General features: G+C 44.9%; 1 protein-coding gene across 4 annotated transcripts in view; it reads left to right on the forward strand.

The window, feature by feature from the left end:
* Positions 1-13775, forward strand: part of SERTAD2 (SERTA domain containing 2) — a 143562-nt gene that overhangs the window by 75969 nt on the left and 53818 nt on the right. Inside the window, exon 1 of one of the 4 annotated variants that reach the window (XM_063918430.1) lies at positions 69-175. The exons of the other annotated variants lie outside the window; for them this stretch is intronic. The gene's annotated coding sequence lies outside the window, so the exon portion shown is untranslated. Of the gene's footprint in view, positions 1-68; positions 176-13775 lie in introns of those variants that run through there. 4 annotated transcript variants of the gene reach the window in all.

Genomic DNA, 13775 nt, shown 5'->3' on the forward strand with positions numbered 1-13775 from the left:
AAAAATTCAGTAAATGTATTGTGACTTCACCAATTGCTTTTTTTTCATCCCTATTAAATTAGGCCATTCTGCATACTCGGAAGAGAAGCTGAAATATCAGACATACCATATCAGGAGAGAGAGAATCTTGCAGTAGTAGTAACAGGACATCCATTCTAGCATGTGTAGGGAACAGGTATTTATCGAAGCCTAGGGGGTATGTCTACTAAATGTCGGGCTTGCTGATCATCGACGTATTTGAACGATAGTTTTAAAACGGCAACAGGAATCTAAACCAGACTGGATAAGTATTGAATACTTTCAACATCTAAAAATCAGTCAAATCGCCGATGATCAGCAGCTTTGAAAATCCGCCATTTAGTAAATCCACCACTATGACCTTTATTTCCATATAGTCATGTTAAAAAGGTTTATATGGCAAGCTGGGACCAGTAGTTCTACAGCACCTGATTAACCTATCATCCATCTCTGCAACAGATCACAGCCAACAGAGGCAGATTTAGGGGCAGGCCACACTTAGGAACAATATTAATGGACTCCGCACCCCTCCAACCCCTCCAGCTACCTGTTTGTTTAGTGGGCATCTGTCAAGGGCTTTAGACCTCCTCTATCTGACTCCCAGATTACACATGGAACACTTCCGAGACTCTCCTCGCTACAAACCTAATCTTCCATGCTCCTGGATTGCACATGCACCTGCTCCTAAGACTCACCCCTGATGCATCATGGGGGATGTAGTCTTTGTTGTATGTCCCAATTGCCGCTGTTGAGTTGGAGCACTGGAAAACTCTGAATCAAGGGGGCTGCTGTGCTGGCTTCAGCTAGTGGCACCCCTAGGCATGTGCCTCACGAGCCTAGTGGGAAATCCAGCACTGGTATACAGGCAGCTTGTGTGTCTCCAGCTGTTGTGGATTACCTAAAAAAACTGTTACGGCAAACTGGGACTTGTAGTTTGACAAAACCTAGAGAGTCACAAATTATTGAAGCAAGCTTTTATAGACTTTGATATTAAGTACACTTATACACCAGTGATAGCGACACAAAACAGGATTCATCTTATCAAATTCACTTATCAGACTGTGATCACTGCAGCGTACACTATCGCTGTATAAATACAGGTTTAGAAATTGAGTTGCCTGGTAAATCCTGTACTTCCCAGGTCGTGGAGAGACTGCCGTGGGTGGTGTACATTGTAGATCAGTCAAACCCAGTGTCTGAACATTAATAAACAGCAAGAACTGGCATTGCCCTCTGGGCTCCAAATAGTACAGTATGCAACAAGGGAGAGCGAAGCCCAGCACGGGGATGGAAACAGTAGTATCAGATTACAGTTTCAAAATATCGCTGGAACACATTAGCTAGCTCTATGCTACCAACTCCCTTTATAATTATGTTGCTTATTTGTTAAAGAAGGTCTTGTCTTGCTTTCCAATTAGCGTGGATATTACTGCTGGGACTAGACGTGGTGCTGCCTTTTAACTCTAAAAATTGGAGCCTATTCCTAAAAAGTTGTTGATAGAATTGTCTTTATGCCATTTGAGTGTGCTTATATTTCTTCTCTCCATTTGCCATTGTCATTTAGCGCAAAGTTGTTTCTGTTCATAATCTTTGTACTTTTTATCATGACATTTCCAGTTAAAAGGATAATGAAGCTTTGCTTTTGCTCTCCCAGGCGTCTGTTGGCATAATAGAACATAAGTGGCCTTATTCAGAGTCAGTCCGAAACGTAATCGCACTTACAGTAGCATTTTTTTTTTTATTATTTTTCTCTAACGTCCTAAGTGGATGCTGGGGACTCCGTAAGGACCATGGGGAATAGCGGCTCCGCAGGAGACTGGGCACATCTAAAGAAAGCTTTAGAACTATCTGGTGTGCACTGGCTCCTCCCCCTATGACCCTCCTCCAAGCCTCAGTTAGATCTCTGTGCCCGAACGAGAAGGGTGCACACTAGGGGCTCTCCTGAGCTTCTTAGTGAAAGTTTTAGTTTAGGTTTTTTATTTTCAGTGAGACCTGCTGGCAACAGGCTCACTGCATCGAGGGACTAAGGGGAGAAGAAGCGAACTCACCTGCGTGCAGAGTGGATTGGGCTTCTTAGGCTACTGGACATTAGCTCCAGAGGGACGATCACAGGCCCAGCCATGGATGGGTCCCAGAGCCGCGCCGCCGGCCCCCTTACAGAGCCAGAAGACAGAAGAGGTCCGGAAAATCGGCGGCAGAAGACATCCTGTCTTCACCAAGGTAGCGCACAGCACTGCAGCTGTGCGCCATTGCTCCTCAGCACACTTCACACTTCGGTCACTGAGGGTGCAGGGCGCTAGGGGGGGGCGCCCTGAGCAGCAATAAAAACACCTTGGCTGGCGAAAATACATCACATATAGCCCCCAGGGCTATATGGATGAATTTTAACCCCTGCCAGAATCCATAAAAAAGCAGGAGAAAAGTCCGCGAAAAAGGGGCGGAGCCTATCTCCTCAGCACACTGGCGCCATTTTCCCTCACAGCTCCGTTGGAGGGAAGCTCCCCTGGCTCTCCCCTGCAGTCACTACACTACAGAAAGGGTTAAAAAAGAGAGGGGGGCACTAATTAGGCGCAGTATTAACAATACAGCAGCTATAAGGGGAAAAACACTTATATAAGGTTATCCCTGTATATATATATATAGCGCTTTGGTGTGTGCTGGCAAACTCTCCCTCTGTCTCCCCAAAGGGCTAGTGGGGTCCTGTCCTCTATCAGAGCATTCCCTGTGTGTGTGCTGTATGTCGGTACGTTTGTGTCGACATGTATGAGGAGAAAAATGATGTGGAGACGGAGCAGATTGCCTGTAATAGTGATGTCACCCCCTAGGGGGTCGACACCTGAGTGGATGAACTGTTGGAAGGAATTACGTGACAGTGTCAGCTCTGTATAAAAGACAGTGGTTGACATGAGACAGCCGGCTACTCAGCTTGTGCCTTTCCAGACGTCTCATAGGCCGTCAGGGGCTCTAAAGCGCCCGTTACCTCAGATGGCAGATATAGACGCCGACACGGATACTGACTCCAGTGTCGACGGTGAAGAGACAAATGTGACTTCCAGTAGGGCCACACGTTACATGATTGAGGCAATGAAAAATGTTTTACACATTTCTGATAATACGAGTACCACCAAAAAGGGGTATTATGTTCGGTGAGGAAAAACTACCTGTAGTTTTCCTGAATCTGAGAAATTAAATGAGGTGTGTGATGATGCGTGGTTTTCCCCCGATAACAACTGATAATTTCTAAAATGTTATTGGCATTATATCCTTTCCCGCCAGAGGTTAGGGTGCGTTGGGAAACACCCCCTAGGGTGGATAAAGCGCTCACACGCTTGTAAGGGCTCTACCCTCTCCTGAGATGGCCGCCCTTAAGGATCCTGCTGATAGAAAGCAGGAGGGTATCCTAAAATGTATTTACACACATACTGGTGTTATACTGCGACCAGCAATCGCCTCAGCCTGGATGTGCAGTGCTGGGTTGGCGTGGTCGGATTCCCTGACTGAAAATATTGATACCCTAGATAGGGACAGTATATTTTTGCCTATAGAGCATTTAAAAGATGCATTTCTATATATGCGTGATGCACAGCGGAATATTTGCCGACTGGCATCAAGTCTAAGTGCGTTGTCCATTTCTACCAGTAGAGGGTTATGGACACGTCAGTGGTCAGGTGATGCGTATTCCAAACGGCATTTGGAAGTATTGCCTTAATAAGGGGAGGAGTTATTTGGGGTCGGTCTTTCAGACCTGGTGGCCACGGCAACAGCTGGGAAATCCACGTTTGTACCCCAGGTCGCCTCTCAACATGAGAAGACGCCGTATTATCAGGCGCAGTCTTTTCGTGGACAAGTGGGCAAAATGTTCCTCATTTCTGCCCCGTGACAGAGGGAGAGGAAAAAGGCTGCAGAAATCAGCCAGTTCCCAGGAACAGAAACCCTCTCCCGCCTCTGCCAAGCCCTCAGTATGACGCTGGGGCTTTACAAGCAGAATCAGGCACGGTGGGGGGCCCGTCTCAATGAATTTCAGCGCGCAGTGGGCTCACTCGCAAGTAGACCCCTGGATCCTTCAGGTGATATCTCAGGGGTACAAATTAGAATTCGAGACGTCTCCCCCTCGCCGTTTTCCTAAAGTCGGTTTTACCGATGTCTCCTTCTGACAGGGAGACAGTTTTGGAAGCCATTCACAAGCTGTATTCCCAGCAGGTGATAATCAAGGTACCCCTCCTGCAACAGGGAACGGGGTATTATTCCACACTGTTGTGGTACCGAAGCCGGACGGCTCGGTGAGACCGATTCTAAATCTAAAATCTTTGAACACTTACATACAGAGGTTCAAATTCAAGATTGAGTCACTCAGAGCAGTGATTGCGAACCTGGAAGAAGGGGACTACATGATGTCTCGGGACATCAAGGATGCTTACCTTCATGTCAAAATTTACCCTTCTCACCAAGGGTACCTCAGGTTTATGGTACAGAACTGTCACTATCAGTTCAGACGCTGCCGTATGGATGGTCCACGGCACCCCGGGTCTTTACCAAGGTAATGGCCGAAATGATGATATTCCTTCGAAGGAAGGGAATTTTAGTTATCCCTTACTTGGACGATTCCCTGATAAGGGTAAGATCCAGGGAACAGTTGGAGGTCGGTGTAGCACTATCTCAGGTAGTGTTGCGGCAGCACGATTGGATTCTCAATATTCCAAAATCGCAGCTGGTTCCGACGACTTGTCTTCGGTTCCTAGGGATGATCCTGGACACAGTCCAGAAAAAGGTGTTTCTCCCGGAGGGGAAAGACAGGGAGTTATCCGAGCTAGTCAGGAACCTCCTAAAACCGAGCCAAGTCTCAGTGCATCAATGAACAAGGGTTCTGGGTAAAATGGTGGCTTCCTACGAAGCAATCCCATTCGGCAGATTCCACGCAAGAACTTTCCAGTGGGACCTGCTGGACAAATGGTCCGGGTCGCATCTTCAGATGCATCAGCGGATAACCCTGTCACCAAGGACAAGGGTGTCCCTCCTGTGGTGGTTGCAGAGTGCTCATCTTCTAGAGGGCCGCAGATTCGGCATTCAGGACTGGGTCCTGGTGACCACGGATGCCAGCCTGCGAGGCTGGGGAGCAGTCACACAGGGAAGGAATATCCAGGGCTTATGGTCAAGCCTGGAGACATCACTTCACATAAATATCCTGAAGCTAAGGGCCATTTACAATGCTCTAAGCTTAGCAAGACCTCTGCTTCAAGGTCAGCCGGTGTTGATCCAGTCGGACAACATCACGGCAGTCACCCACGTAAACAGACAGGGTGGCACAAGAAGCAGGAGGGCAATGGCAGAAGCTGCAAGGATTCTTCGCTGGGCGGAAAATCATGTGATAGCACTGTCAGCAGTATTCATTCCGGGAGTGGACAACTGGGAAGCAGACTTCCTCAGCACAACCTCCACCCGGGAGAGTGGGGACTTCACCCAGAAGTCTTCCATATGATTATAAACCGTTGTGAAAAACTCGACAGGTATTGCGCCAGGTCAAGGGACCCTCAGGCAATAGCTGTAGACGCTCTGGTAACACCGTGGGTGTACCAGTCAGTGTATGTGTTCCCTCCTCTGCCTCTCATACCCAAGGTACTGAGATTGATAAGATGGAGAGGAGTAAGCACTATATTCGTGGCTCCGGATTGGCCAAGAAGGACTTGGTAACCGGAACTTCAAGAGATGCTCACGGAGGATCCGTGGCCTCTACCTCTAAGAAGGGACCTGCTCCAACAAGGACCCTGTCTGTTCCAAGACTTACCGCGGCTGCGTTTGACGGCATGGCGGTTGAACGCCGGATCCTGAAGGAAAAAAGGCATTCCGGATGAAGTCATCCCTATCCTGATCAAAGCCAGGAAGGATGTAACCGCAAAACATTATCACCGCATTTGGCGAAAATATGTTGCGTGGTGCGAGGCCAGTAAGGCCCGACGGAGGAAATTCAACTGGGTCGATTCCTACATTTCCTGCAAACAGGAGTGTCTATGGGCCTGAAATTGGGGTCCATTAAGGTTCAAATTTCGGCCCTGTCAATTTTCTTCCAAAAAGAACTAGCTTCAGTCCCTGAAGTTCAGACGTTTGTAAAAGGGGTACTGCATATACAGCCTCATTTTGTGCCTCCAGTGGCACTTTGGGATCTCAATGTAGTTTTTTGGGTTCCAAAAGTCACATTGGTTTGAACCACTTAAATCTGTGGAGTTAAAATATCTCACATGGAAAGTGGTCATGCTGTTGGCCCTGGCCTGGGCCAGGCGCGTGTCAGAATTGGCGGCTTTATCCTGTAAAAGCCCTTATCTGATTTTCCATTCGGACAGGGCGAAATTGAGGACTCGTCCTCAGTTTCTCCCTAAGGTGGTTTCAGCGTTTCACCTGAACCAACCTATTGTGGTGCCTGCGGCTACTAGGCACTTGGAGGACTCCAAGTTGCTAGACGTTGTCAGGGCCCTGAAAATATATGTTTCCAGGACGGCTGGAGTCAGAAAATCTGACTCGCTGTTTATCCTGTATGCACCCAACAAGCTGGGTGCTCCTGCTTCTAAGCAGACTATTGCTCGTTGGATTTGTAGTACAATTCAGCTTGCACATTCTGTGGCAGGCCTGCCACAGCCAAAAATCTGTAAATGCCCACTCCACAAGGAAGGTGGGCTCATCTTGGGCGGCTGCCCGAGGGGTCTCGGCTTTACAACTTTGCCGAGCAGCTACTTGGTCAGGAGCAAATACGTTTGTAAAATTCTACAAAATTGATACCCTGGCTGAGGAGGACCTGGAGTTCTCTCAATTGGTGCTGCAGAGTCATCCGCACTCTCCCGCCCGTTTGGGAGCTTTGGTATAATCCCCATGGTCCTTACGGAGTCCCCAGCATCCACTTAGGACGTTAGAGAAAATAAGAATTTTCTTACCGATAATTCTATTTCTCGTAGTCCGTAGTGGATGCTGGGCGCCCATCCCAAGTGCGGATTGTCTGCAATACTGGTACATAGTTATTGTTACCAAAAAATCGGGTTATTGCTGTAGTGAGCCATCTTTTCTAGAGGCTCCTCTGTTATCATGCTGTTAACTGGGTTCAGATCACAAGTTGTACAGTGTGATTGGTGTGGCTGGTATGAGTCTTACCCGGGATTCAAAATCCTTCCTTATTGTGTACGCTCGTCCGGGCACAGTATCCTAACTGAGGCTTGGAGGAGGGTCATAGGGGGAGGAGCCAGTGCACACCAGATAGTCCTAAAGCTTTCTTTAGATGTGCCCAGTCTCCTGCGGAGCCGCTATTCCCCATGGTCCTTACGGAGTCCCCAGCATCCACTACGGACTACGAGAAATAGAATTATCGGTAAGAAAATTCTTATTTTTAATTGGTCTGTCACATTTGCAAATCTTACGCTGTGACACCCTCCCCCTGGTGGTGCCCGGCAGAGATGAGGCTGGATGGCGGCTAGAGGCGTGGCTTTACTGACTGTGAGGAAAGCTGCCTCCTAGCAACTGAGCGCCGCAAGTCAGACAACAAATGAAGCATTCTAATAGAAATGGCCAATCTGTGTCTAATACCCCTTTTCCACTAACTTCAGATACCCAGTTTTTGCTCAGTGGTAACTGCTCCCTCCAAAAAACAACTGGTCCAGTGTAAACGGTAACCCAGGTCATCCAACCCGGTCCCCTTTACAGCATGGGTAGAGCAGAGCCCATACTTCCCAACTGCAGTGTCCCGCAGGCGGTTGGGAATTTGGGGAACGTGCTGTCTGCCCTGCAATGAGGACTCTGCAGTGGTGCCGGTGAAGGTGAATGGATGCTGCGTTCTTCGTCCATTCAGTGCACAGAGGAGGATGGGGGCAGCCCCCAGCTTGACATGAAAAGGGGGTTTGGCATACGGCCACGCATCCAAAACTGACATCAATGAGGGGGCATGGCCTAATGGGACTGAGGCCACACCCCTGAGTCGCGATCTGTTGGGCTTCCCGGTACTTCGAGATGATATCATCTCCAAGCTCCGGCAGAAGATACACTGCACCCGTGTGCAGCGTTTACGGCGCGGACCCAGGAATAACCCATGTTGGAGCTGCAGTGGGAAGGGGGTCTGACCCAGATTGGAACCATGTTCCAGATCCCAGTTCAGTCCCAGGACTTTGGTGGAAAAGAGTATAACTTCGAAGTTCATGTACTAGCTTCCCATGCAGCTTCCCTTGATTCTGGAGGGTCAAAGGTTGCTTAATGGAGAGTTCACCTTTTTGTAATTGGGAAATGAACAGAAAAAAACCAAGGGTGCAACAAGTAAAATAGTGTGCTAAAGTCTATTGAGCAGCAAATCAAAGTATATGCAGCACAAAGTAATAATAGTCCAATAGAGTACAACTTGTAAAATAGATGTTTTGTGTCATAAACAAATCCTTATTCTAGGTTGGTCGAAGCTTATATATGTTGTTACTGCTGTCTACCGTTTCGTTATTTGCTGTTTAAGGAAGCCCTTACTACGCTACGTTGGCGTGGATTTTAGGATAACCCTTCTATAGTGAGTAGTGAAGAACAGTGGAAAAGGTTTATCTAAACATGATTTATTGAGAAGAATCCTTTGTTTTTTTAGGGGAACAAAGAGATTGGACATAAAATTAACCTAAAAAGTGGATTATAGTTTGGTATAGCATCTGTGTGGATGAGTTATTTTATCTTTATTTGATTTTCCTTTTTTTTATTTTCATTTTGCGTTTCTTCCCATTTAGCTGAAGACGTTACTACTGTTCTTCTATTACAGCCTATACACCTAAAATCTCGCATCACCTGTTTTCAGATCTCGCATTGTTTCATTCAGGTTTAAGCAAGGTGCCGCTAGACTGAAAAGTGCAAATCGAAGCCTTCTCTGCACTTAGGGATTAATTCAGACCTGATTGCAGCAGCAGCATTTTTCTCTAATGGGCAAAACCATGTGCAGTGCAGGTGGGGTAGATATAACGTGCAGAGAGAGAGAGTTAGATTTAGGTGGGGTGTGTTCAAACTGAAATCTATATTGCAGTGTAAAAATAAAGCAGACAGTATTTGCCCTGCACAGAAACAAAATACCCCACCCAAATCTACCTCTCTCTGCACGTTATATCTGCCCAACCTGCTGTGCACATGGTTTTGCCCATTAGAGAAAGATTTTGCTGCTGGGATCAGGTCTGAATTAGGCCCTTAATTCTGTGTTTTAATTTGGTGGCACAAAGAGTAAACAGCTAGAATCAAATTGCTGTTCTATAAATTGCCCAGTTGCCAAATATCCAGGGACAGTCCCAGGTTTAAAAAAATTGTCCTTAGAAATGTCCCTGTACTACACAGCTGCACAGTACAATATATTTTATTCTGAGGGATTTAAAGTTACTATTTATTGAGGAGGAGTGTTTAGAAGTGGAAATAAATTGTATTATTCCTACGCTTGTAAAGAGGACTATTGTAGTACACCAAGGTCTGCTGAGACAGCACAGCATGCATTGTATTTAAAATTAATGGGTGTAGTATAACATGTTGACGTTCATAATTTCAACATTATGAATTCTGACAGTCCTATTACAACCTAACACTAATATGTTCGGTGTTGACGTTCATAATATGGACATTTTATCATGTGGGCCTGTTGGGTCCTCCAAGATCCGGAATAGAGTGTTCTCTTGTCCTAGCGACATAGGATTGGTTCATCATTGAATTCTCCCGCACAGACCCAGCCCTTTGCCCATTCACCAAAAACGGAGATAAAATAAACAAATGTTTTTTACATTAATAGTGACAAATAACCTGGAAAACCTCATGGTATTGAAAAAAGCTTCAGGCAATAGCACAGTTATTTTGCATGTGTAAAACTAACATGTTGCCATGTTGTGCATGATACTTTAAGCCAGTGCTATCTGCATTTCATGTTCTTGAGGCAGGCATGGTCTACTGTCCTTCTTCTGTCCTAAAGTAACAACCGGTATACTTCCTTATCCATTGAAACCAGAGGAGTATATTTGTGAAAGTTTTGTAGGGCATCATAAATTAATCAGTTTCCATTCTATACAGGCCTTAGAGCAGCATGTCTTCAGTTGTAGTAGACATTATTTATTAACAGTTATTTATATTTATATAGAGCACACATATTCCACAGCGCTTCACAGAGAATATTTGGCTGTTCACATCAGTCCCTGCCCCAGTGGAGCTTACAATCTATATTCCCTACCACATGTACACGCACACATTTTTCATACTAGGGTTACATTTGTCAAAAGCGAATTAACCTACCAGTATATTTTTGGAATGTGGGAGGAAACCGGAGTACCCGGAAGAAACCCACGCAAGTATGGGGAGAATATACAAACTCCACACCATTATGGCCATGGTGGGAATCGAACCCATGACCTCAGTGTTGTGAGGCAGTAATGCTAACCATTACACCATCCGTACTGCCATAAGACATGCACATTTGTACTCATTTCAGCCGTCCCATATTACCACCAATCAATATTAATGCAAATATTGTACCAATCGTTCTTTACTAAATAGGTATTGCGTGTGCCTAATAACACTCCAGTGCACAACATGGAACAGAAAGAGCTATTTTTGTTAAGGGAAAGCATTTTTGCAGGTTGGGTGTTATTGAAAAATATAAATAAAGTAAAAAAAAAAAAAAAAAAGTTCATGGAAAATGACGACAAATCCATAAAGTTTTTCTGCAATGAAAAAAAAATTGACCTTTTGCCCATATGTCCTGATGAATAGGCTCTTGTACTCCCATTTAAAGAGACTGCCCTGCTTATTAAACAACAGCCATGAACACTTCTCAGAAAGCACAGTATGCTCATTCAGATGCTTAAAAACCCATGCAATTTAAAACATAATTTATGACAAAGGTAAAGTGAAAAATGTAACCAGCATAAACATTATGTTGTAAGAACTAATGCAGCTTTGTAATGATGAAGGGATCATCAGCGATTCCCAGTTACACAAGATCCCAAAATAACATCAGATGGATTTGCAAAATGCAGTGCCTTGAAAATCCAAACGTACTGTCACCTCCCCCGCCTCTCTCCGGCACGCAGTTGCCACTGCTGTTCCTACGTAAATGTATCTGGTCCCACCTATATACTTGAACTATGTTGTTCTTGAAACATTTAACTCTTTTCATCTCGATCTACAGTTTGATCAGTTTTCTTAAACTATGTTTTTATTGTCTTTTCCATTACTACTTGTGTGGATTTAGGGTAAACTCTGAACATGGGTACTAGAACATAATTACTGCACTCTAAATGGAGTTTTAAGATGAATTGTTACTCTTACGGAAATGGGGAGATGTTCGTGCTACACTCGGATTTGTGGGTGTGAAACGCGTATGTGACACCATTGCTGCCCAGACAGGATTACTGTCTAATGTGACCACTTATTGACTCCAGTGCCAAAACAGCTGGATCACTAACTGATCGGGACAGGGCTACTTTGTCCTCATGTTATGTGTCTGCTGAGTGGTTAGATTATGGAAGACTTCAGTATTGCCTGCTGTAGACTGAAATCTGCCAATTGCAAACTCAGCCAAGTGTGACAATCTGGATAACTTGCAACCGGCATCTCTCCAGCAACTAGAATCCCATTCATGTAAATAGGTGTTCTTAGAAGCTGTTATAGCAAAGTACGTAAAGTGTTATAATGCCTCAAATACTTAACGTAAAAGCCTGGAAACTGACTTATCTTAAGCTGAATGCCGTCGATGAGATAAACGCTCCGATCTGAGCGATTATGGGTTCAGTGTGTATCCGTACACACTGAGAAATGTCTTTTCTTTTGATCTCTTTAATGCTATCTGGAAGTCGGGAACAAGAGAGCATGTGCAGCCAAGGGCGTAGCTACCATAGGTGCAGGTAGTGCAGCTGCTGTGGGGCCCAGAGCTGAGAGGGGCCCACCTTACCTGTCAAAGTTACATGTGTTATATATATTTTTCACTATTGTGTGGTACATAGGGGCCCTTACAAACTTTTGCATTGGGGCTTACAATATATCTAGTTATACCCCTGGACCTGGTCATTGTAATGTGGTATTAAATGAACTGGAGGGCATTATAATGATGAACTGGGGCACTGTAATGTAGCACAATATGAAGTGTAGGCACTATAGTGTGGCATAATATGAACTGGGGGCACTGAAGTTCATACTGTGATTTATGAGTACTGTGTTGCATAATGTGTACTAGCAGACCTACAATGTGACGTAATGTGAACTAGGACACTACTATGGTTCATAAAATAAATTAGGGCACTATTATGGGGCATAAAATTCTCTGCTGCTGAGAATTTGGGATAGGGGCCCCTTCAAAATGTTGCTATGGGGCCCACAAAGTTCTAGCTATGCCCCTGTGTGCAGCACACGCTATTCCCACCAACTGAACACTGCATTTGAGGCTGTTTATTGGCTATTATATATACTATGCAATTATCAGGCTGATTAGCCGATTATCAACAGATCGGCCCGATAATTGGATACTGTGTACCCGGCATAAGAAATTACAATTCTAGTTCTATAGTTATATCCATTTTTTTTCTTTTTTTTTTTCTTTTTAAATTCATACAGTTGGTCACTCAATGCACAGTGCAGTCTTGATGTACGTCAAGACATTATGTACAGTAAGTCCGATCTCTGAACCACCATGCATTTATTTGTAGCTGTAAAGTTACATACACTAGACCTGTCTTCACTAGTTACAGACAAAAAATGACAATAGCAATCATGATTGGCTCGGGGCTCTCCAGCTGGTGAACTACAACTGCCAGCATGTCTAAGCAAAAAGTATACTTTTTTTTTATTATAGGATTTTGTTTTCATATATAATAACACACTGAAAAGGGTCCTCCTTATGTTGACATTATCCATAGAGTAAGTAAAATTTAAATTTCACTTTAAGGTTGGTTTTCATGCATTGTCATTTGAGACCAGCCCAAATGTACATCGTTATGTAACCTTTCTGAGGAGGTGAGCAGAAATGTGCAAAAATCCTGGCTTTTCACACATCCGTCTTGTCACGCCCAATACTTTAGACTGGTTCATCCATTTTGTGTGGCTAAACCCGGTGCTTTTGGGTGTGACAAGCGTGAAAAACAATGGAAGTCCGGCGTCGGTACAAACATTTGCATATCGCCACAACTACAATGACGAGCGATATGCCACGATGGGGTGATCTAAAACATTTAAATCGCCCCCTAGGAGTCACAACAGCTACTGTACACTGCCTCCAGTCCATGACTTCTTTTTATAGCAGCTCAGAAAACTGCTGCAACACTATGCCTGGCAAACTCAAACAACACATTTACACAGTCGTAGTACAGTGAGATACCATCCGCTTCAATTTCCCATTAGTTACATGTCAATACCATAAAAGTGTTATGGCAGCCATATTGTTGTCTGAGAGGTACAAATCCAATTTTGTGAAGATTGGGGCGATCACTGCTTGTATGCAATCTATACTATTCTCTGAAGGTGCAATCATTTAAGCAGCTGCGTTTGTGTCGTGTATGCTTGTGGATTGCGATTCATTGCTTATATTTACTCTCTAAACAACCTATCATTATATGATGTCATCAAGGTGTGCGCTGTGACATCACATATTGTGGTTGGATAACACCTCCACTACTATACCTGGACTGGCCAATTCAGTCATTGCATTCAGATGTGTAGCATAATTGATTTTCTCTAACGTCCTAGTGGATGCTGGGGACTCCGTAAGGACCATGGGGAATAGACGGGCTCCGCAGGAGACT

Source organism: Pseudophryne corroboree, chromosome 4, assembly GCF_028390025.1.
Source record: "Pseudophryne corroboree isolate aPseCor3 chromosome 4, aPseCor3.hap2, whole genome shotgun sequence".
Lineage (NCBI taxonomy): Eukaryota > Metazoa > Chordata > Amphibia > Anura > Myobatrachidae > Pseudophryne > Pseudophryne corroboree.